The 23,746-nt window shown below is 34.6% G+C and overlaps 1 protein-coding gene across 1 annotated transcript in view; it reads left to right on the forward strand.

Moving 5' to 3' along the window:
• LOC148950619 (uncharacterized) overlaps nucleotides 1-23,746 on the forward strand; it is a 150,533-nt gene that overhangs the window by 41,767 nt on the left and 85,020 nt on the right. The gene's annotated exons all lie outside the window — the stretch shown is intronic.

Below are 23,746 nucleotides of genomic sequence, written 5' to 3' on the forward strand. Positions count from 1 at the left end.
TAATAACTGTTTTAGTACCGGATATCTGTCTCTCCTGTTTGACTGTAGCAATTCCCGTTTGACATTCCACATACAGTATACAGCGGTGCCCGCGTAATGCACCAGTACCATCTGAACTAATAAATGCAGCTTGAAATTTTAGACAAACTCCTCATGCCCCCGCAGAAGATCAAACGACCTTTCTTCTTGGAGTAACTGTGCAAAGCGATACTGCCATTAGTGTTACTGCATAGGCGATCTAAAAAGAAAATATCCATCTTTATGGACTGTGTGCATGGTTACGGACACATGTAGGTCTACCACCGATCAGCAGCATGGTGCTGAGAATGAAAGTCTATAGAAATAGCTCACCGGTAGTTTTAAACTGACTAACTATCTCAGATTTTCACTGAATACCATTTCAAATTCTGTTTTTTGGCAAAAAAAATGGCAGGTATGTGTACTTTGCTGTGCCGTGACCTCTATTTTTGGCTCGAAAAGTTTTTTTTAGTACTTTCAAAAGAGCTATTTATTCTAATTTATTTAGAATAAATGTCTCTTATTCTAAAAGGCCGTATAATAACGGCCTTTGTGATTCAGGGGTCATTCTTAAAAAAACTGGAATGAAATTCGAACTTTAGCGTAAAGAACAAGGTATTGACTAGGGGGCGAACCCCCTGATATATGTAAGATTTTCTTTTTGTTTTAAGTTTCAATTATGCTCCTTACTGAAAAAACTTATTTTTTTATTTAATTACCATCAAGAGTTCGATAACTCACTTTTTTTGCCCGCACAAACTCGTATCTGAGTTTAAACTTCAGAAGTCAAAAACAAATGCATTAGACTAAATTTTTATTTACTTAGGAGAAATTTATCAGAGGGAGAGGCAACAATTCTTTTGAAGGGGGGGGGGGAATTTGATAAGAGCAGTATTTTCTACGATGGATTATGTCTTAAGGAGCACAGAAAAGGCAATGGGAGACCACGGAACCAAATGAGGAGGAAAAACTCTCTTGGACTTAGATTATGTTGAGGATTTAAGCATCCTAGATGAAAGTGTGAGCAAAATGAAAGAACTTTTAGAGGCTTTGCGAGTTCAGGGTGCTAGAATAGGTTTAAAATTAATGTTAAGAAGACTAAGTCACTAAGGCTAAGAATAAGAGAAAATAAACAGGTGACGTTGGGTAACGAAAAGATTGATAAGGTGGACAGCTTCACTTACCTTGGTAGTATTATTAGTACAGACGTTGGGAGCAGTGAAGATAGAATAGCCAAGGCTCAGGGTGTTTTTTCAAAGTTAGAAAAAAGTTTGGGAGAATAGGAAGATAAGTTTGCAAACCGAGATTAGAATTTCGGAAGCTACAGTGATGGCAGTGATCAAATATGGCTCTGAAGCATGGGCGCTCCAAAACGCGAATGAAGATTTCATAGATGTTTTCCAGGGAAATTGCCTACGGATTGTTCTGGGTACCCGGCTGACTGACCGCACTTCAAGTAGTAGGCTGCACAAAAAGTGTGGTTCATTCCCGCTTTCTAGGGCTACGAAGAGATAAAGGTCGAGGTGGCTAGGGCATGTTTTGCGAATGGAGGATGACAGGATTGCCAAGGATTGTCCTTCTTGGCCAACCTTCTAGGGCTAAAGGGAAAACATGTTTTCCACGGTCGGGGTGGGAGGATGTCACAAAGAAAGATTTAAGGGAAATCGGAACTTTCTGTGAGGCTGTAAAGAGGGAGGCATTGAATAAATTGGGATGGAAGAGGAGCGTGCGTAGCTTTGTGCCTCAGGCGGCTTGGTGCTGCGGTAAGTTAGTTGTTAGTTGTGCTGTTGTTAGTATTTTCCAAAACAGCGTAATATTTTTTCAAATATTGTAATTTGGAGCTCTTCAATAGTTTTTAACCTTTTGAAGGGAGAAGCCAGATGGTAAGTCGCGTTTAATTCCTTTCGCGAAAGTTCAAAGTAAAGGTAGAAACACATTTTTAAAGTTATTAGAATCCATATGGGAAGGAGACTAGGGAGCAAAGTTAAAGACTGTTATAATCATAGGCAGCGGAATAGTGCTGCCTAAGTGAAGAGCGATGTGGGCACAATGTATTAACTTTTTTTCTTTTCACCGAGGCACTTTGTATAGAAAGAGTTGCCGTAAAAACTCCAGTGGGAGCTCATTCGACTGGAAATTGAAAATTCTAGTGCCTTTTTAAGAGTCAAAACGGATTGGAAGGCAACCAGCTCCCCTCCCAAGCCCATTAATCCCCCAAACACATCCAAACAAAATTTTAAGATATCCATTTTGTTCAGCATAGTCGAAATACCCAGAAATTGTGTCTATAGGGACGTCAACCCCGCCCCCACAATCTTCTGGGCAAGGGTTGTAAGTTATACAATTTGCCCATTGTTTACATATAGTATTTGTTGTTGGGAAAGAAGGCATGTTTACCGTTACTGTTCAAAAAGGCCAAGGGCATTCAGGTGAAGCTTTCAGATAACGTTAAGGGAAGTGTTGAACTAAACCAAAACACATTAAGTGAATACAGGTTGCCAAAAAGGCGCAACTCAGGAATGACTGAGAGCATCAAGTTGGAATTTTCAGGGAATGATTAGGGGGATCATCAATTGACCAAAAAGGAAATATTTGCAAGCTACTACTATTACTACTGCTACTACTACTACACCTAACTCTACTACTACTACTACTACTACTGCTACTACTACTACTACTACTACTACTACTACTATTACCCCTACTACTACTGCTGTTGCTATCAGGGGCATAACTCCAGTTTTTTATTGGAGGGGGGGGGACAAGAAGGGTCCATAACCAGATTGTCAAAGGGCTTGGGCTATATAACAATTTTTTCTCCAAATTATTGTGGGGGCAACTGCCCCCCTCGCAAATTATGCCCCTACCATTACGGCTGCTATTACTACTATTACGACTGAGAAGACGGAGGTGATAATTTAAGAAAATACTGAGGGGAAAATTGAACTAACTTAAAAAATACTATGTCCCTGCAGATTGTCAAAAGGGCGGATCAGTAATGTTTTTTTTTGTAACAAGCTGAAACTTCCAGGGCATCATGAGGGGGGTGTTACACTTACCAAAAGGTAATATATGCATGCTACTACAGCTACTTATATAACTGAAACTACTGTTACTGCTGCTAATAACCATAGTGTTTGGTGTAAGGCATTCAAAGCAAATTTTGATTTCTTGGCAGATTTTCAACAGTCTCGACAAAAAGTGGGAAAGTAGGTTGTCACCTATTTTTTCCTCTGCTTTTTTCTTCAGGTGGGGATGTGTCACTGACAGTGACTGCTTAGAGGGACCAACATAGGAGTGAGTAACAAAAAAGGGCAATCCCAAAATTCTTACAACCGTCCCTTCTATAGAAAGTGACCAGGGAATATAAATAAATAATAATACATTTATGGTTTCTTGCCCTTTACTACAGGGAACACTGGAGCATTGCCTCTGATAGGCTTAGTCTCAAAGATAATTTTTTTTTTTTTTAACGATTTTTATGTCCATTTTGGAAGTTTGCTGATGATTATTGATTGTTGTTAATTGGGTATATAAACATTGGCCTGGTAAATAAACCTCTTCAGAGGTGAAGTAAAGGCTGTGGCTCTTTTCTGAAAATAATATTTTGTAACCCATCAAATGAAATTACAAAAGACCCAAAGGAAATTACCAAGGACCGAAATTAAACAGTCTGAATATTTTTTTTTTAAAATAACCTATTATTCCTAAAGAAAAGTGTTTTTTTCTTACGTTTTCTATTTTTCTCATCTAACTTGATAATCCATTCTCTCTCCAAATGATTTTCAAATGACTTCTACCCGCAAAGCAAAATAAAAGTAGGTCTGAAGGAGTTCAGACATGGTGCAGAAATGGAATTCAGAGCAGTAAAGAGTATTACTTTTTATTTTTCTGGGAAACTTGAGTAGATACAAAACTAATTTAAGGAATACTATGTGTGTCCAGATTTTCAAAAGAGCATACGTTATTTTAAACTGCTGAAAAATTTTGTCAAACATATAAATAGTAAGCCGAAATATGGATTCTGTACGTAAAAACGAAAAGATTTAAAATATTGTTTCCTTGACCATTGAAAAAGACTATGTAAATAAAAAACAAACAGAAATTAATTTAAAAAAAGATCACAAAAGAACTTTTTCAAAGAAAAGTAAAGAGCTATATTAAGAAAAAAATGAGCAAAAATAAAGTCAAATCATTTTCTAATATAAAACTACCGCAAATCACCACCAATAAATAAATGAAACCCCCCAAAAATAGAAACTACAATAAATAATGAAGTCAAACTCAAAACGAGCAGAAACGAAGACGAGAAGAGCTAACGCCGCCCATGCCTTCCAAAGAACCAGGACATTGTTTAATCTGTACTGAAAACAAAATACATTTTAAAGATTTTCTCTTTAATATATATGTATATATAGGCCTATATATATACATATATATATATATATATATATATATATATATATATATATATATATATATATATATATATATATATATATATATATATATATATATATATATATATATCTATATCTATAACTATATCTATATATATATATATATATATATATATATATATATATATATATATATATATATATATATATATATATATATATATATATATATATATATATATATATATATATATATATATATATATATATATATATATATATATATATATATATATATATATATATATATATATATATATATATATATATATATATATATATATATATATATATATATATATATATATATATATATATATATATATATATATATATATATATATATATATATATACATATATATATATATATATATTATATATATATATATATATATATATATATATATATATATATATATATATATATATATATATATATATATATATATATATATATATATATATATATATATATATATATATATATATATATATATATATATATATATATATATATATATATATATATATATATATATATATATATATATATATATATATATATATATATATATATATATATATATATATATATATATATATATATATATATATATATATATATATCAAACAGTCAATCACATTCATTTGTATGTTATTTGTTTTCATTAATATTTATTATGATGCTGTTCTTTTATTATTATTTTTATATATTGTGAAAAATAGTAAAGTTCAGCTAGAATTAAGAACTGTTTCAAACAGTTCGTGGTAATGAACTGTAAGTAAGGAGCGACCCGGCTCAATGGTAACCAAAACTCTAGAAAACGGGTTGTTAATACCAATAGATACACAAAAAGAATCAGAATTCAATGCTGAATTCAAATATATAACTTTCATCAAGTTTAATCCTACCCATCAAAAGTTACGTGCCTGAGAATATTTGGCTGATTTTCGAAAAAAGGGGGAAAGGCCCCCTAAAAAATATAGAACCTTAATGAAGATCACACCATCATATTCAGCGTATCAGAGAACCCTACTGTAGATGTTTTAAGCCCCTATCTATAAAAATGTGGAAATTTGTATTTTTTGCCAGAAGAAAGATCACGGATGCGTGTTTATTTGTTTTATTTTTATTTTTTGTTTTTTTTTTTGTTTTTTTTTACAGGGGTGATAGTATCGACCCAGTTGTCCTAGAATATCGTGGGAGGACTCATTGGAACGGAAATAAAAAGTTTTAGTGCCCTTTTTAAGTGACCCAAAAAATGGAGGGCAACTAGGCCCCCTCCCACGCTCATTTTTTCCCCAAAGTCACCTGATCAAAATTTTGAGATAGCCATTTTGTTCAGCATTGTTGAAAACATAATAACTATGTCCTTTAGGATGACTTAATCCCCCGAAGTCCCCGGGGGGAGGGCTGAAAGTTATGAACTTTACCCATTGTTAACATATAGTACTGGTTATTAGGAAGTATACAGACCTTTTCAGGGGGAATTTTTTCTGGTAGTAGGGGGGTGGGTGGGTCGGGGGTTATTTGGGAAGATCTTTCCGTGAAGGAAGTTTTTATGGAGGATAGGACATTGCTATGAAGGGGGCGCCGGATTTCCCAGCATTATTTTAAACAAAGATCAGAAATTAAATATAAAAAAAAACAAGTTTTCCACCTGAAAATAAGGAGCAACATCAAAACATAAAACGAACAGAAAATATTACGTGTATGATTGGGTTCACCCCTAAGTCAATACCTCGCTCTTGAAGCCAAAGATTTTTTAGTACTTTCATAAGAGCTATTTATTCTAAATAACGGCCTTTGTTATTAAGGGGTCATTTTTAAAGAATTGGAACAAAATTTGAACTTTAGCTTAAAGAGCGAGATATTGACTAGGGGGCGAGCCCGCTAAGATACGTATTAAAAATATATGAATATAGAAGTTCGTTACGTAAGTTAATTCGTAACTTACGTATATTTATTACTAATAAAACGTTCGTAAATAAAATTAAACAGCTTTCGAGAAAGCCAGTTAACCGAATCAGATTAAAATTGATGTTCAAATTTACTGTTTTAATTATTCATGTGCGATTAGCCAAATTCATAACCTGCATCGACTCAAAAACGTTCGAAAATTAAATTAAAAAAAAACAGTTTTTTTTTAACTGAAAGTAAGGAACGACGTTAAAACTTAAAACGAAGATAAATTATTCCCTATATGATAGTGTATGAAATTATTCCGTTGAGGAGGCTGTCCCCTCCTCAACGCCTCGCTCTTTACGCTAAAGTTTGACTTTCTCACAACTCTAATTTTTTTAAACAATAAAAAATGTTAGCGTAAAGAGCGATACGTTGAGGAGGGGACAGCCCCTTTCATATACGAATAATTTCTGTTCGTTTTAAGTTTTAACGTCGTTCCTCACTTTCAGTTAAAAAAACTTGTTTTTTTTATTTAATTCGATAAAGCGCCGATCATGTGCTGGTCTTTAGAAGGCATGAGGGACGTGAGCCATACTCTTCTCTTCTTATTTTCTTATACTCTTCTTATACTCTTCTTAGTTTCTGCTCGTTTTGAGTTTGACTTGGTTACTTATTGTTATTTCTGTTCGTTTTGTGTTTCATTTATTTATTGATAGTGATGTGTAGTCGTTATATGTTAGAAAATCACTTTACTTTATTTCTACTCATTTTTGGTTTAATGTAGCTCTTTACTTTTCTTTGAAAAAATCCTTTTGTGGAAAAAATTTCTTAAAAATAATACACAATAAAAGCAATTGGCTTCACTAGTAGTGACAATGAATTTTAATTTTAATTTATATTTTAACATCTTTTGCATTCTGTTAAACTTCTAAGGATATTAGATTAAAAAAACAAGTTTTTGAACTGAAAGTAAGGAGCAGCATTGAATATTGAAACGAACAGAAATTATTATGTATATGAAGAGGGCTGCCCCCTCCTCAACACCTCGCTCTTTACACTAAAGTTTTTAGCACTTACAAAAAGCCTTCTTATTGTTCTAATGAAACTACCGTTGTGTTTCAGGAGTCGTTCTTAAAGAATTGGAACACAATTCAAACTTTTGCGTAAAGAGCGAGGTGTTGAGGAGGGGACAAGCCTCTTCACATACGTAATAATTTCTGTTCTGTTTAAGTTTTAATGTTGCTTCTTTCTTTCAGTTGAAAAAACTTGTTTTTTATTTAATTTCTGATGGTTTTTTTAAATCATGCCAGGAAATCTGGCCCTATCTCCAGGGAGAAATCTCTCTCTCCGAGGAAATATCCTGTAGACAATTCAATCCCGGAGAAACTCTACCCCGAACAATTACCCTTAACATCTACATGTGTAAAATTAAGACAGAAAAGAGAAAACAATAAATATAAACACATTTTGTATAGCAATTCTGCTAAATTCCCCCAGTGTATAATTTCTCTTGACAAGTTCAATCCCTGGAAAATTTCATCCCCATGGAAAATTCCCCTGTGAAGAAACCCCCAGCAAAAATTTGACCCCAACCCCACCCGAAAATATATGCATACTTCCCAATAGCAAATACTATGCCTAAACAATGGGCAAATTCTACAACTTAAAGATCTTTTCCTTGGGGCGGTGTGGAGGGGGGGGGGGTCATATTATATCCAGAGGCATAGTTTTTGGTCTTTCAACTATGATGAAAAAATGGCTATCTCAAAGTTTTGATTCGACGATTTCGGGAGGGGGGGGGAAGGCGGGGCCTAGTTGCCATCCAATCTTTTTTGTGACTTAAAAAGGGAACTAGGGAACTTTTACTTCCTTTCGAATGTTTCCTCTTAAGATGTTCTAGACCAATGGGTTGATACGATCACCCCTGGAAAAAAAAAATAAATAAACACGCATCCTTGGACTTTCTTCTAGCAAAAAATACAAAATTTCGCATTTTTGCAGATAGGAACTTGAAACCTCTACAGTAGGGCTCTCTGATACGCTGAATCTGATGATAAGAGTTTCGTTTAGATTCTATGACTTTTAGGGGATCTCTCCTCATTTTTCCGAAAATCTTACAAATTTTCTCAGGCTCGTTGGCTTTGACGGGTAAAACTAAATTTAATGAAACTTATATATTTAAAATTAGCATAATAATACTATTCTTTTGATATATCTATGGTTATCAAAATTCCGTTTTTTAGAGTTTCAGTTACTTTTGAGCCAGGTCGATCCTTACTCGCAGTTGGTTACCACAAACCGTTCACTGGCAGATCCAGGGGGGCCGGTCCCCCCCCCCCCCCTTAAGATTCTTCTGGTGCCCTGCTATCCTGTTTTTTTTTTTGTTTTTTTTACTCTTTTTTAGAATAAATTTGTCAATTCGGTCAATTATTGGCACCTTTATCACAATGCCCCCCGCCCCAAGATTTTCCTCATTGGCGCCCTTGTCACATTGGGCCTCCCCAAAGATTTTGCTCTAGATCCACCCCTGGAAATGTTTGATATCTAATAATAACCTCTGTTGTAATGGTTATTTTAGGGTCTGTTTAATTCAAATCGTATAAACCTGAGGAATTTTGACTTATCCGCCAGTATATTGTGTACGCTAAAATACTTTTAAGGGGTTTATTAAAAGAGCCTTGTGACAAAAGAGCCTCAAAATGGTAATTAACAAGAGAAGAGGCATTGCTAATATCTATTCCTTTGGGTAATTCACGTGTAAAAAAGCCTCGGAATTACGTTGGAGCATTGGCTTTAGGACAAAAGCGTCGGGCAAGATTGCTGGAGAAGGATATTCAATAAGAGGATTAGTTCTGGAAATCAATTTGCTTTTTAGAACGGATTATTTGACATATTAAGGGAGGCAATCTTACATTCTGCTACGTAACATGTTTTGAAGAGAGCATTCTGTTTTCCGCTGTTTTCTTCTAAGAGCCTAATTGACAAGCAGCCAACCAAGATGTCTGCTGGGAAAGTAAGGATATTTTTTTAAGGGTTAGGAATAATAGATTTTACAAATAAATGGTAGTTTTTGTGCAAACAGGGGGTTTATGTAGCAATTTTTTTTTTCGGAAGGGGGTTGTAACTAAGAATTTAAAAATTAAGTACCAGATATCAGTTTCGCGTGGTGAAAAGAAGGGAAGTTTTTTAATCTTTTTTACAAAACAATTTTATTTTCACTGTATTTTATTCCCTTTAGAAAGTAGAACCATTAGGATACTGGACATCTTGGTATTTGTGACGTTATTCATATGATTTTTTTTACTCTAAAATTAAGGCCTTTAAATAATTTTCCCAAAGTTGTGACGTATCTGGATCGTTTATCACACCTGAAAATGGTGGTAGCCTATGCTAATTTTAATCAAAAATTATAGTACCGTTTTTAAAAAAGAATTTACCGATAAATTAGTTTAATATATATACATAATTGCTGTAAAACAGGTCGTGGCAACAAACTGTAAGTAAGGAGCGACCCGGCTCAATAGTAACCGAAACTCTGTAAAACAAAATTTTAATATCAATAGATACATCAAAAGAATTAGATTTTTATGCTGATTTCAAATATATAAATTTTATCAAGTTTAGTCCTACCCATCAAAAGTTACGAGCCTGAAAAAAATTTGCCTTATTTTTGAAAAAGGGGAAAATACCCCTAAAAGTGATAGAATTCTGATTAAAATCACACCATCAGATTCGGCGTATCAGAAAACCATACTGTAGAAGTTTCAAGCTCCTATCTGCAAAAATATGGAATTGTGTATTTTTTGCCAGAAGAATCCCGGATACGTGTTTGCTATTTTTTCTCCCCCCGGGGAGATCGTATCAATACAATGGTCCTAGAATATCATGAGAAGGCTCATTAGAACAGAAATAAAAAATTCTAGTGCCCTTTTTAAGTGACAAAAGAAACTGGAGGGCAACCAGGCCCCTCCACGCTAATTTTTTTCCCAACATCACCTCATCAAAATTTTGAGATAGGCATTTTCTTCAGCATAGTCGAAAATCTAATAAATATGTCTTTGAAGATGACTTCATCCCCCAAAGTTCCCTGGAGAAAGGCTGCAAGTTATGAACTTTGCCCATTGTTTACACAATATTGGTTATTGGGAAGCATACAGACGTTTTAAGGAGGAATTTTCTTCTGGTGGGGGGGGGGTCGGAGGAATTGTTACGTGAGAGATTATTTCCATGAAGGATTTTCATTCATGGGGGAAGGGACATTTCTATGAAAGGGGCATCGGATTTCTCAGCATTAGTTAAAAACGATCAGAAATTAAATAAAAAACAAGTCTTTTTCAACTGAAAGTAAGGAGCAACATTAAAACTTAGAACGAACAGAAATTATTACGTATATAAGGGGATCCACCCCCTAGTCAATTCCTCGCTCTTTACGCTGAAGTTTATTTTTTTAGTACTTTCAAAAGAGCTATCTATTCTAATTAAACGGCCTTTGTGATTCTGGGGTTTGTAATTCGAACAAAATTCGATAATAATGGTATCCGTCCTATCTGTCGTACCGTACGAAAAATCATACAAAAAGTAAAATTAATATGCAAGTTTCGTTTTAATTATTCTTGTACGGTGAGCCAAGATCAAAGCTGCATTAATTCAAAAACGTTCAGAAATTAAATAAATAATTAAAAATTAATTGAAAGTAAAGAGCCTTGCTCCTCAACGCCTTGCTCTTTGCGCTAAAGTTTGGCTCTGTCTGATAACTCTATTTTTTAAAACAATAGAAAAAACTTTAGCGTAAAGAGCGAGGTTTTGAGGAGGGGACAGCCCCTTTCAGATATGGAATAACTTCTGTTCGTTTTAAGTTTTAATGTCGCTCCTTACTTTCAGTTAAAAATAACTTGTTTATTTTTGTATTTAATTTGTTTAATAGGATTAGCTGCATGCTATAATTTAAAATTCATTCTTAGCATATTCTAGCTTATCGGAGGGGGAGGTCAGTTACCCAAGGAAGCTTCGAGTGCCATTTCCAAGAATTTTTTATAGTTGAGTAAATAAATATACCTATATCCAATTATTGTTTTTAAAATTTTTATGAATTTTGTTTAATATATTTCACAAAAAAAAAATCATTAGCTTTTATCAAATGAAAGCTATACGATCCCCATCGGTACGAAAATAACTTATGTTCAAGCTATGTATACTTGCATTTATTAACGATGTCAAGCTGAACTTATTCTTTACTCCAAGGCCGCATACAGGACTTTTTGAACAAGGGGTGGGGGTGTATTTTCTTCGGGGAGGGTCACAAGTAGAACTTTACAAAAAGCATCAAAAATTTGTTAATATCCATTTTTGTTACTATTTTACGAGTCGAACAAAAATTTAGGGAGGGAGTTGAAACGCAGCACCCCTCCCCTGGATACAGCCTTGCCTGACTTTCAGTCCCATGTCTTAACTGCTAAAAAAGCAATATGGTAAATACTTAAGAGAGGACTGTATTTAGAGAAAGCAAACATAATTCATAGAAACAAGAATTTCAAGCAATTTTTTTACTGCATCGATTCATAATATCCAAGATTGGGCCTAATATATTGTTTCCTCGTTGAAAGGATGGAAACTTACAAAGTATGTAGACAGACTAGGGTAAACCTCAATGAAAATAAGGCCTTTTGAACTTTGGCTGTATCGATGTGTGACACCTGAAATTTGACCAACAAATTTTGTTTTCTCCAAATAACCCAAACCTAAAGGGCTAGAGACAGGAATCTCAATAAAGACAAAAAATAATGAAACTTTTTATTGCATTGATTTGTTACACACAGAAAGGCCCAATTTTATTTTTTATCTGATCTTAAATTCTGGGCGAAGGAAACCTGATAGAATAAAATATCTACGAAAAAATTGGGTTAAATAGAGGCTTGACATTCCTAAATCGCCCATTTTTTTCTTCGGCGATCAGCATGAAACTTTCAGGGGAAGTAGACTGGACCACTGATCAAAACTCCAAATTTTCGAAGAAAGATCTGGTCACATAAGGTCACTTCTCGATATCTTCTCGATACTACAGCGATAGATGACTTCATTGATACGGCATTTGCACGCCAAAAATAAAGATTGTTTTTGACCTGACAATGTCAGGCATTTACGTACGAAATTTTTTATTGGGACACAGTAATATCAACAATTTTAGATAGTAGGGGAGGATATAATAAAAAAAAAAATAGAATAAGATTTACCCATAAATTCAAAAAAAAAACATTTAGTCTATAACCAAAGAGCTCGTGGTAACAAACTGTCTGTAAAGAGCGACTCGGATCATAGTAACCTAAACCCTAAAAGCTAGGTGTCGATATATCTATCAAAAATTGAAAAAAAAAGTTTTTTAACTGAAAGTAAGGAGCGACATTAAAACTTAAAACTTGACTGAAAGTATAGAAATAGAAATTATTCCGTACATGAAAGGGGCTGTCCCCTCCTCAAACGCCCTGCTCTTTACGTTAAAGTTTGACTCTTTCTCACATCTCTATTTTTTAAAACGATAAAAAAAACTTTAGCGTAAAGAGCGGGGGGTTGAGGAGGGGGCAGCCCCTTTCATATACGGAATAATTTCTGGTCGACATAAGTTTTAATTTCGCTCCTTACTTTCAGTTAAAATTATTAGTTTTTTTTTAGTTAATTTCTAAACGCTTTGAATAAATGCAGGTTTTGAAGATTGCTCACCGCACATGAATAATTAAAATAAAATTTGTATATTAATTTTACTTTTTTTTTAAATAACCTTATAATAACCCAACTTTGATTTTCGTTCCAGTTACTTAAAAATGACTCCTGAATCACAAAGGCCGTTTAATTAGAATTAATTTAAAAAAACTTTCCGAAAAATAAGTTTTTCAAAAAAAGTAAAGAACTCCATTAAACTAAAAATGAGCAAAAATAAAATCAAATAATCTACCAAGCGTGAAACTACCACAAATCAGCATCGATAAATAAATGAAACCCAAAACGAACAGAAATTACAATAAATTGCCGAGTCAAACTCAAAACGAGCAGAAATTAACATGAGTAGGGCTAAAAACCCTCATGCCTTCCCAAGGCCAAAACATAATTTGCAATTTACTGAAAAAATTTAAATTTTTTACTTTTATTATTTTAATAAATCAAATAATATTAACATTTTTATTACTAAATATTAGTATATGTATATTAAACTGACAATGCACATTCATTTGTATTTTTTTTCAGTAAAGCTTTCTATAAAAACCTTATACGCCCCCAGGGCATAAATCACAACCCTTGCCTTGAGGGCTGTGGGAGAGTGTCCCCCTCAAAAACATAATTTCTTTCTGGAAATCAACTACGCTGAACAAAATGGCTATCTCAAAATTTTGATTGGATGTGTCTGGGGGAATTGTTGGCGTGGAAGGGGTGTTATTTGCCTTCCAATCACTTTCGACTATTAAAAAGGGCATTAGGGCAACAACTCCTTCGATACGAAGTGCCCTCGTCTAAAGGAAAAAAAATACATTGTGCCAACATCGTTCTTTAGTTAGGCAAGCGCGATTGCGCTGCCTATTACAATAACCTCTTTTAAAAGTTAAAAAAAACTTTACCGTAAGAGCGAGCTATTGAGGAGAGGCAAACCCCCTCATATACGTAATATTTTTGGTTCCTTTTCATTTTTAATGTTCCTCCTTACTTTCAATTGAAAAGATTTGTTTTTTCATAAATTTCTAATCGTTTTTTAAATAATACTGGAAAATCTGGCGCCACCTTCATTGACAATTCTCTTCCCCCATGGAAAATACATCCATGGAAAAATCTTTCCGCGTAACCTTCTCCCCCAACCCCCGCCCCCCCCCAATAGAAAAAAAATCCTCCTGAAAACGTGTGTATATTTCCCAATAACCAATAATATATGTAAACACTGGGCAAAGTTTACAGCTTGCAGCCCTTCCCCCGGGGACTGTAGGGGATTAAGTCATTCTTAAAGACATACATATTAGATTTTTCGACAATTCTTAACAAAATGGTTGTCTCAAAGTTTTGATCACCTGACTTTGGGAAAAAATTAGCATGGGACGGGGCCTAGCTGCCCTCCAATTTTTTGGTCACTGAAAAAGGGCCCTAGAACTTTCAATTTCCGTTCGAATGGACCCTCTCGGGGACCATTGGGACACTATATTCTAGGAGCACTGGGTCAAAACGATCACCCCTGGGAAGAAAAACAAAGAAAAAACAACTAAACACACATCCGTGATCTTTTTTCCTGGCAAAAAATACAAAATTCTACGTTTTTGCAGATAGAAGCTTGAAACCTCTCCAGAAGAGTTATCTGATACGCTGAATCTGATGTTGTGATTTAAATTAAGATTCTATGACTTTCACGGGGTGCTTTCCCCTTTTCTCGAAAATAAGGCAAATATTCTCAGGCTCTTAACTTTTGATGGTTAAGACTAAACTGGATGAAACTTTAAATTTGAAATCAGTATAAAAATCCGGTTCTTTTAATGTGTCTATTGGTATCAAACTTCCATTTTTTAGAGTGTCGCTTACTATTGAGCCGGGTTGCCCCTTACTTACAGTTCGTTACAACGAACTGTTTTATAGATATATCAAAGCAATTGGCTGTTTCAGCTATTCCAAATATATAAGATTCATTAAGTTTACTGTTACCCATCAAAAGATACGAGTCGGAGAAAATTCACCTGATTTTCAAAAAAGGAAGGAAATACCTAAAAAAGCAAAGGAATCCTAGTGAAAATCACACCATCAGACTCAGCGTATCAGAGAACCCTACTGTAGAGGTTTCGAGCTCCTATCTTCAAAAATGTGGAATTTTGTACTTTTCTGTTTTTGCCAAAACAAAGAATCACGGATGCATGTTTATTCCTCAGATGGTCATCGTATCGAACCAATGGTCCTATAATATCGGGAGAGGGCTCATTCTAACCAAATTAAAAGTTCTAGTGCGCTCTTTAAGTGACCGAAAACATTGGAGAAAAACCAGCCCACCTCCCACGCCCCGTTTTCCCCAAAATCATCCGATCAAAGTTTTGAGATAGTCCTTGTGTTCAATATAGGTGAAAAGTCCACTAACTATGCCTTTGGGGATAACATTACCTCCCACAGACCCTTGGATAAGGGCTGTAAGTTGTGAAGTTTGCCATAGTTTACGTATAGTATTTATTATTGTGAAATAGAGAGAACGTGGTGGTTGATTCGGGGGGGGGGGGGGTCTTCCACGAGGAGAAATGTCCATGGGGAACAAAGTTTCTGGGGAGGAACTTTCCTGGGAAAATTTTATACTTGAGAATTTGCCAGAGTTCCTATACGGAGTTCTTTACATTTGTCTTACTTTCTCTTTGCTGACTCAATTTTACATGTGGAAACGCTCTAAAAGAATTGTCTGGGGGAGGTTTTCTGCGGGAGAAACTCTCCATGGGGGAATTTTCTGCAGGAGAAATTCTCCACGGAGAATTTTCTGAGGGAGAAATTCTACATGGGGGGATTCTTGGGGTAGCAAATTTTCACGGGAGGAGGGGGGGATTTCCTGGAAAATATATCCACAGCGGGACGACTTCCACATGATTTGAAAAACGATCAGAAATCGAAGTCTTTTTCAAATGAAAGTATGCTTTCAGCTAGAATTGAATTGTCCGGGGATGACTTTGCGTGATATATATATATATATATATATATATATATATATATATATATATATATATATATATATATATATATATATATATATATATATATATATATATATATATATATATATATATATATATATATATACATATATATATATATATATATATATATATATATATATATATATATATATATATATATATATATATATATATATATATATATATATATATATATATATATATGTGTGTGTGTGTGTGTGTGTGTGTGTATATATATATATATATATATATATATATATATATATATATATATATATATATATATATATATATATATATATATATATATATATATATATATATATATATATATATATATATATATATATATATATATATATATATATATATATATATATATATATATATATATATATATATATATATATATATATATATATATATATATATATATATATATATATATATATATATATATATATATATATATATATATATATATATATATATATATATATGAATGAATGAATGATTTTCATTACCGATCTTTAACAATACAAAAAAAGTAAAAATGGAGTAGAGAGAAAATGAACAGAAAACAACAACACATCAAACAAACGAGCAACTTAAATAAATACTTCAAAAACCAATGGCGAAACTATTTACATAAAAAGACAACCATTACACAGTACTAACTATAGCTTCAAACACTATGCGTTGGGTCTAAAGATTTCAGGAACTTTTCCCTCCTGGTCACGATCACGACGAAGGGGTCATCGAGTCCGTAATGTGCTGAAATCTGGCGGTTTCTTTGACAGGGGAGAAGGCTAAGCAGATATTTTGCAAACTTATAGAACACAGTACGGATTGTTTTTTATCATCAACAGTGAGCAAAGACCAGAAAGGTGACAAAGCCAAGATATGAGGGGTGGCAAAGGAATTGAAGATCCGTGCTAGAATTCGGCGGTTATATAGGCGTTTGCATGATAGAATCATCCCATACGCTTTTTGGACTTTTTGTTTGAGATCATTTATTAGACAGGACCGGGTAGGTTTAAGATTAGACCCAATTGGCAAACCAAGGTAAGTCATTGATGCTGCTGCAGTAACAGCATTACTACCTAGTGCAAATATGACAGGCGCCAACTCTTTCTTACGATAATTAAAGACGACCACCTCGATTTTGCTGGATTTGAATTCAAGGCCTATGTTAGCAGAGTTGTTAGACAAAACTCTGAAATTACTTTGTGTACCATTAATGGATCTACTCAGATTTAAGTTTCCATCGTTATAGCTAAAAACCGACAAAGCAAGTCCACGAAAAACACAGTACAGATCCATTGGCTACCGAGACTCGATGATGCTGTTATTATAAGGAGGAAGTGATGATAAGTCCCCTTGGTGAATGCCGTTTCGTACTGGTATGAGGAAATCGGATACAGTCGGGCTCTGGTTTATATATATATATATATATATATATATATATATATATATATATATATATATATATATATATATATATATATATATATATATATATATATATATATATATATATATATATATATTATAGGCTTTCCATGATGATTCTGATATTTAGAACGCAAAGTCAGATTAATAGGACAATTGTTAATATTGCTTTAATTTTTCTAAAGAAAGTTTCGTGCTTTATCACGATGCTAATTTCTTTTTTACTTATAGCTCTAAAGACAAGTTGATACCTTTTCCCCTTTTTCTCTGACAGGAAAACTTGAAGTCCTGCCACCTACTTATTTCTTTTAATCGACTTAGCTTGTTAGAAATTTTGATTGAAAAAACTTAAAAGCAAGTACCACTTAATGAAGGTAATAGAAAAAAAAAAAAAAATCAAAGCGCATTGCATGCAGTCCACAAAAAAGTTCCTAGTTTTACTCTTTGAATATCCACTTCAAAGCCAAAAAAGACTAGACTATTGTTTCGTTCAACAAAGAATTTTTAAACTGCTTTCTTGAACAATATAGGTGCTGTAGATGGATTGCAATGAAGTTTAATTGGCACTGGCTCTATCTATTTCCAATCAAGTTTTGAGGTTTTATTTACGTTCTGTATAAACTGTAAACTATTGCCGTGAAGATAAAGAAAGGTAGTGTAGATAGGTAGCGTAGTTGGGTTTTTTTTATTATTTTTTTTTAAATATTTTCCTGCGGTATAAGAAAACAAGAGTTTGTAAAAGTATCTAAGCATTTAAACCAGTTGGTTGTCCTGAAGGTGCCTTGAAACAACCTCAAGGTGTGCTATTCGGCTCCTGCTTGTGATCTGACTGGTGATAGTGGTTAATTTTACTCTTGAATTAGATTTATCTGACTTAATTTTCTCTTGTGTACTACTTCTATTAGCTGAAGCAAACTCAGCATCCTTAATAGAACTTCCATCTAATATGGAATTTCTTAAAATCTAATCAGTTATCTTACTGAGTAGATCGCTGCTCGAAAAAAGTTACACTGTTATTAACTCTATGCTCTTAACTTGTCCGGACGGCAAAATTTTCCTGCTCAGGTTTTCAATACAGTAGCTTCCATGCAAGGTCTGTAACCTTTCCTGCACAAAGCAGAGGTGTATGACAACGAAAATGCAGTATATTGAGTAGGGACGGATCTAAGCCCATCAACGCCCGGGGCAAGAATGGCATTTGTCCCCCCCCCCTAGGCAACAAATTCATTATAGATATCTAATTATGGTTATTTTCCTTCTCTAAAAAATAGGTTTATTTGTTATATCTTTATACAGCTAGTTTACTATTATTAATAAGAATTTTTATGTAAATCTTAATAAGTAAAACAAGGTTCAAGAAAAACTCTTAAGATTCCACGTAACAACATTCTATTGGTGACACAGCATGCGTGCATTGTAAGTGATATACAATCAATCTTATCCTCACTAAAACTTAACTATACACGCTTTTCTCAAAACAAATATCTTTATAATGCATCATGGCAAAGCAATCGCGCTACCTAAGCAAAGAGCGAAGTAGGCGTTCAAATAAAAGTTTTCAAGCGATTTCACACTCTAAGTGGATTATATTCAAGTTCGTGAAGCCATGCTCGGCCATCCTGTTTCTAAGATAGTTTTTAATTAACTATAATTTTACAAACCTTCTTCCGGTACTGGTGCGTTATGTGGACACTGCTATATACTGTACAGGGAAACCAGTCACGAAAAACCCGTCAAACAGGCTGTTCTCAAGAGACCGCTATACATAAATGACTGCAAAACCGTGGTTTCTCAAGGAGTTACAATATTTAAACGATTGGTTTTTGGGGTTTCATAGGTAGCGCGCTAGCGCTTCCTAAGTAAAGAATTATGTGGGCACCATGTGTTTTTTTTTCTTCTTCAGTCGGGCACTTCGTATCGAAGGAGTTGTTGTAGAAACTTCGAAAAGGGCTCATTCGATTGGAAATTGGAGTGGCTAGTGCCCTTTTTAATAGTCGAAAGTGATTGTATGGCAAATAGCCCCCCCCCCCCCCGCCCATCACTCCCCAAAAAACATCCAATCAAAATTTTGAGATAGCCATTTTGTTCAGCGTAATTGATTTCCAGATAGAAAATATGTTTTTGAGGAGGACACTGCCCCACAACCCTCGGGGTAAGGGTTTTAAGTTAAGCCCTGGGGGCATATAAGGTTTTTATAGAAGGCGTTGTCATAGAAACTTCAAAAAAGGCTCATTCGATTGGAAATTCAAAGGGATAGTGCCCTTTTTAATATTCGAAAGTTATTGGAGGGCGACTAGCCCCCAACCCACGCCCATCTGTCCCCCAAACACATCCAATCAAAATTTTGAGATAGCCATTTTGTTCAGCGTAGTTGATTTCCAAATAGAAAGTACGTTTTTGAGGAGGACACTCCCCCACTACCCAGAGGGCAAGGGGTTTAAGTTATGCCCTGAGGGCATATAAGAACGAAGTTGGCACAGTGTACTATTTTTTTTCCTTTAGAGCTGAGCACTTCATATGGAAGGGGTCGTCGTAGAAACTTCAAAAAGGGCGCATTCGATTGGAAATTGAGAGTTCTAGTGGCTTTTTTAATAGTCGAAAGTGATTGGAGGGCAACAAGACCCCCCACGCCCATCATTCCCCCAAACACATCTAATCGGAATTTTGAGATAACAATTTTGGTCAGTGTAGTTGATTTCAAGATAGAAAATATGTTCTTGAGGAGGACACTCCCCCACAACCCTCAGGGCAAGGGTTTTAAGTTATGCCCTGGGGGCATATAAGGTTTTTATAGAAGGCGTTGTCGTAGAAACTTCAAAACAGGCTCATTCGATTGGAAATTCGAAGGGCTAGTATCCTTTTTAATAGTAAAAGTGATTGGAGGGCAACTAGCCCCCCCACGCCCATCATTCCCCCAAACACATCCAATCAAAATTTTGAGATAGCCATTTTGTTCAGCGTAGTTGATTTCCAGATAGAAAATATGTTTTTGAGGAGGACACTCCCCCACAACCCTCAGTGCAAGGGTTTTAAGTTATGCCCTGGGGGAATGTAAGGTTTTTATAGAAGGCGTTGTCGTAGAAACTTCAAAAAAGGCTCATTCGGCTGGAAGTTCCAAGGGCTAGTGCCCTTTTTAATAGTCGAAAGTGATTGGAGAGCAAATATCCCCCCCCGGGCCCATCATTTCCCCAAACATATCCAATCAAAATTTTGAGATACCCATTTTGTTCAGCGTAGTTGATTTCCAGATAGAAAATATGTTTTTGAGGAGGACTCTCCCCCACAGTCCTCAGGGTTTTAAGTTATGCCCTGGGGTCATATAAGGGTTTTAAAGAAGGCGTTGTCGTAGAAACTTCAAAAAAAGCTCATTCGTTTGGAAATTCAAAGGGCTAGTGTTCTTTTTAATATTCGAAAGTGATTGGAGGGCAACTATCCCCCCCACACCCCTCATTCCCCCAAACACATCCCATTTAAATTTTGAGATATCCATTTTGTTCAGCGTAGTTGATATCCAGATAAAAAATATATTTTTGAGGAGGACACTCCCCCACAACCCTCAGGGCAAGGATTATAAGTTATGACCTGGGGGCATATAAGGTTTTTATTGAAATCTTTGTTATAGAAACTTGAAAAAGGGCTCATTCGATTTGAAATTCAAAGGGATAGTACCCTTTTTAATAGTCAAAACTGATTTGAGGGCAACTAACCCCCCTCTCACGCCCACCTTTTCCCCAAACACATCCCATCAAAATTTTTAGATAACCATTTTATTCAATATAGTTGAAAGTTTAGGAAATTAGATCCTTAATGATGACAACCCCTCCCCCCACAGCCCTCAGGGCAAGGGTTGTAAGATATGCCCTGTGGCATATAAAGTTTTTATTGAAAGCGTTGTCGTAGAAACTTCAAAAGAACTCATTCAATTGAAAATTGAAAGGGCTAGTGCCTTTTTTAATAGTTAAAAATGATTAGACAGCGACTAACGCCCCTCTCACGCCCACTATTTTCCAAGTACATCCAATCAGAATTTCGAGAAATTCATTTTGTTCAACGTTGTTGAATGTTCTGGAAATTAGGTCTTTTAGGATGATAACCCCCTCAGAGCCCTTAGTGCATGGGCTTTAAGTTATGCCGTGGGGGAATATAAGGTTTATATAGAAAGTTGTTGTATAAATGGTAGTTAGCGCGATCGCGCTGCCTAAGTAAAGAACGGGGACACTCGAGAACGACTCTAATTTTACTTCAAATATTAAAAGACTGCAGATTCTTCAGAATAAGGCACTACGAGTACTGGGTGAGTTTGTTCAGTATGAGCATACGCGGGAATCTTTTATTAGTTTTAGAATTTTAAATATTCATCAGATCAGGGACCATCAGGCGGGAGTGTTTACTTACCAGGTGCTTAATAGATTATCTCCAGAATATTTTAGAGATTTTTTTAAGTTTAATTCTGATTATCATCATCATAGGACTAGAGGTCCTGGAAGCTTAGTCTCAGAAGTAAGGAGTACGAGTCGATCTAGTTTTGCAATTAGAAATTATGCAGTTAATTTGTGGAATGGTTTCCCGGAGAGCATTAGGGAGTCAGAAAACCAGTTTCAGTTTAAAATTAGATTAAAAAATTTTTTGTTGGGTGGGATATAAAATTTTTTTTTTTTTTTTTTTTTTTTTTTTTTTTTTTAATAGATATTTTTTTTTTTTTAATGTTAAATTGTAATTAAGTTGTAAATGAAAATGTTAAATTGAGTTAATTTGTATTGAATGGTATGAAAAGAGTAGAAAGAGGGAATGAGTTTTGGTTTATGATAAAAGATTGTGTGACGCTGCTCAAGTCACAATAGTGGCTTAATAAAACGTCATACGTTCTTACCATCTCTACGTTTGTTGATAATGTTATTCAAAAAATGTGTTGTAAGTGCCAGTTAAGTATGATGTATTATTAGTTGAAAATAAAAGTCAAGTCAAGTCAAGTCAACGAGACAAGAAACGGGGACTAAGTAAATAGGAGGACACTCCCTCACAACCCTCTGGGCAAGGGTTTTAAGTTATACCCTGGGGGCATATAAGAACAATGTTGGTACGATGTATTATTTATTAGTTTTTTCCTTTACAGCAGGGTACTTCGTATCGAAGAAGTTGTCGTAGAAACTTCGAAAAGCGCTCATTCAATTGGAAATTGGAGTGGCTCGTGCCCTTTTTAATAGTCGAAAGTTATTGGAAGGCGACTAACACCCCTCTCACGCCCACCCCAAAAGGATGACAACCACCCTAACAGACCTTAGGGTAAGGGTTGTAATTTATGCCCTGGGGGAATATAAGGTGTTTATAGAAAGCGTTGTCGTTTCTAAAAGGGCTCATTTGATTGGAAATCGAAAGGCCTAGTCGAAAGTGATTGGAAGGCTTGCCATTCTTATAGTAAAGATCGAAGTGGGTATAATGTATTATTTTTTGTTGTTGTTGTTGTTTTGACCAGGTCGCTTCGTATCGAAGGATTTGTCGTGGGAACTTAGAAAAGGGCTCATTGGATTGAAAATAGAAAGGGCTGATGCCCTTTTTAATAGTCGAAAGTGATTTGAGGGCAACTAATCCCCCTTCCACTCCCACCCTCCCACGCCCACCCTCCCACACCAACCCTCCCATTTCTGCTCTTAAAATTTAACCAAATCAAAATAGCGTAAGTGTATCCATGCTATCAAAGAAAGTAAACAGATTTTTTTGCGAATGGTATCAATTTTTGCATTTCAGGTCAACTACAGGAGGAAAGAAACTAAATTAAACAGTACTTGTGTCGAGATTTTTAAAACGGTTTATGTGGTTAAAAATTGCTGAAAAATTTTCCCCAGCATACAAATAGCAGGCCAAACTATAAATTCTTAAAAAACGAAAAGATTTAAAGTATTATTTTCTTTTTCTCTGGAAAAACTATTCAATATAAAACGAACAGAAATTAATTTAAAAAAAACTTTTTCTACAAAACAAGTTTTTCAAAGAAAAGTAAAGAACTCCATTAAACAAAACTGAGCCAAAATAAAATCAAATAATTTACCAAGCGTGAAACTACCACAAATCAGCATCGATAAGGCACCTAGGTTTGGTTAGGTTACGTATTTAATATAGGGTATGCTTCACCCCCCACCTCTAATTTGCAAACATATAGCCCAAATTTGTTTATAAACTATTATATATTCATCCTATTTTATTTTATTTCATTAGCATTAA

The sequence above is a fragment of the Artemia sp. Qi Xiang Cuo genome, chromosome 7 (genome assembly GCF_049724085.1).
Source record: "Artemia sp. Qi Xiang Cuo chromosome 7, ASM4972408v1, whole genome shotgun sequence".
In the NCBI taxonomy this organism is placed as follows: domain Eukaryota; kingdom Metazoa; phylum Arthropoda; class Branchiopoda; order Anostraca; family Artemiidae; genus Artemia; species Artemia sp. Qi Xiang Cuo.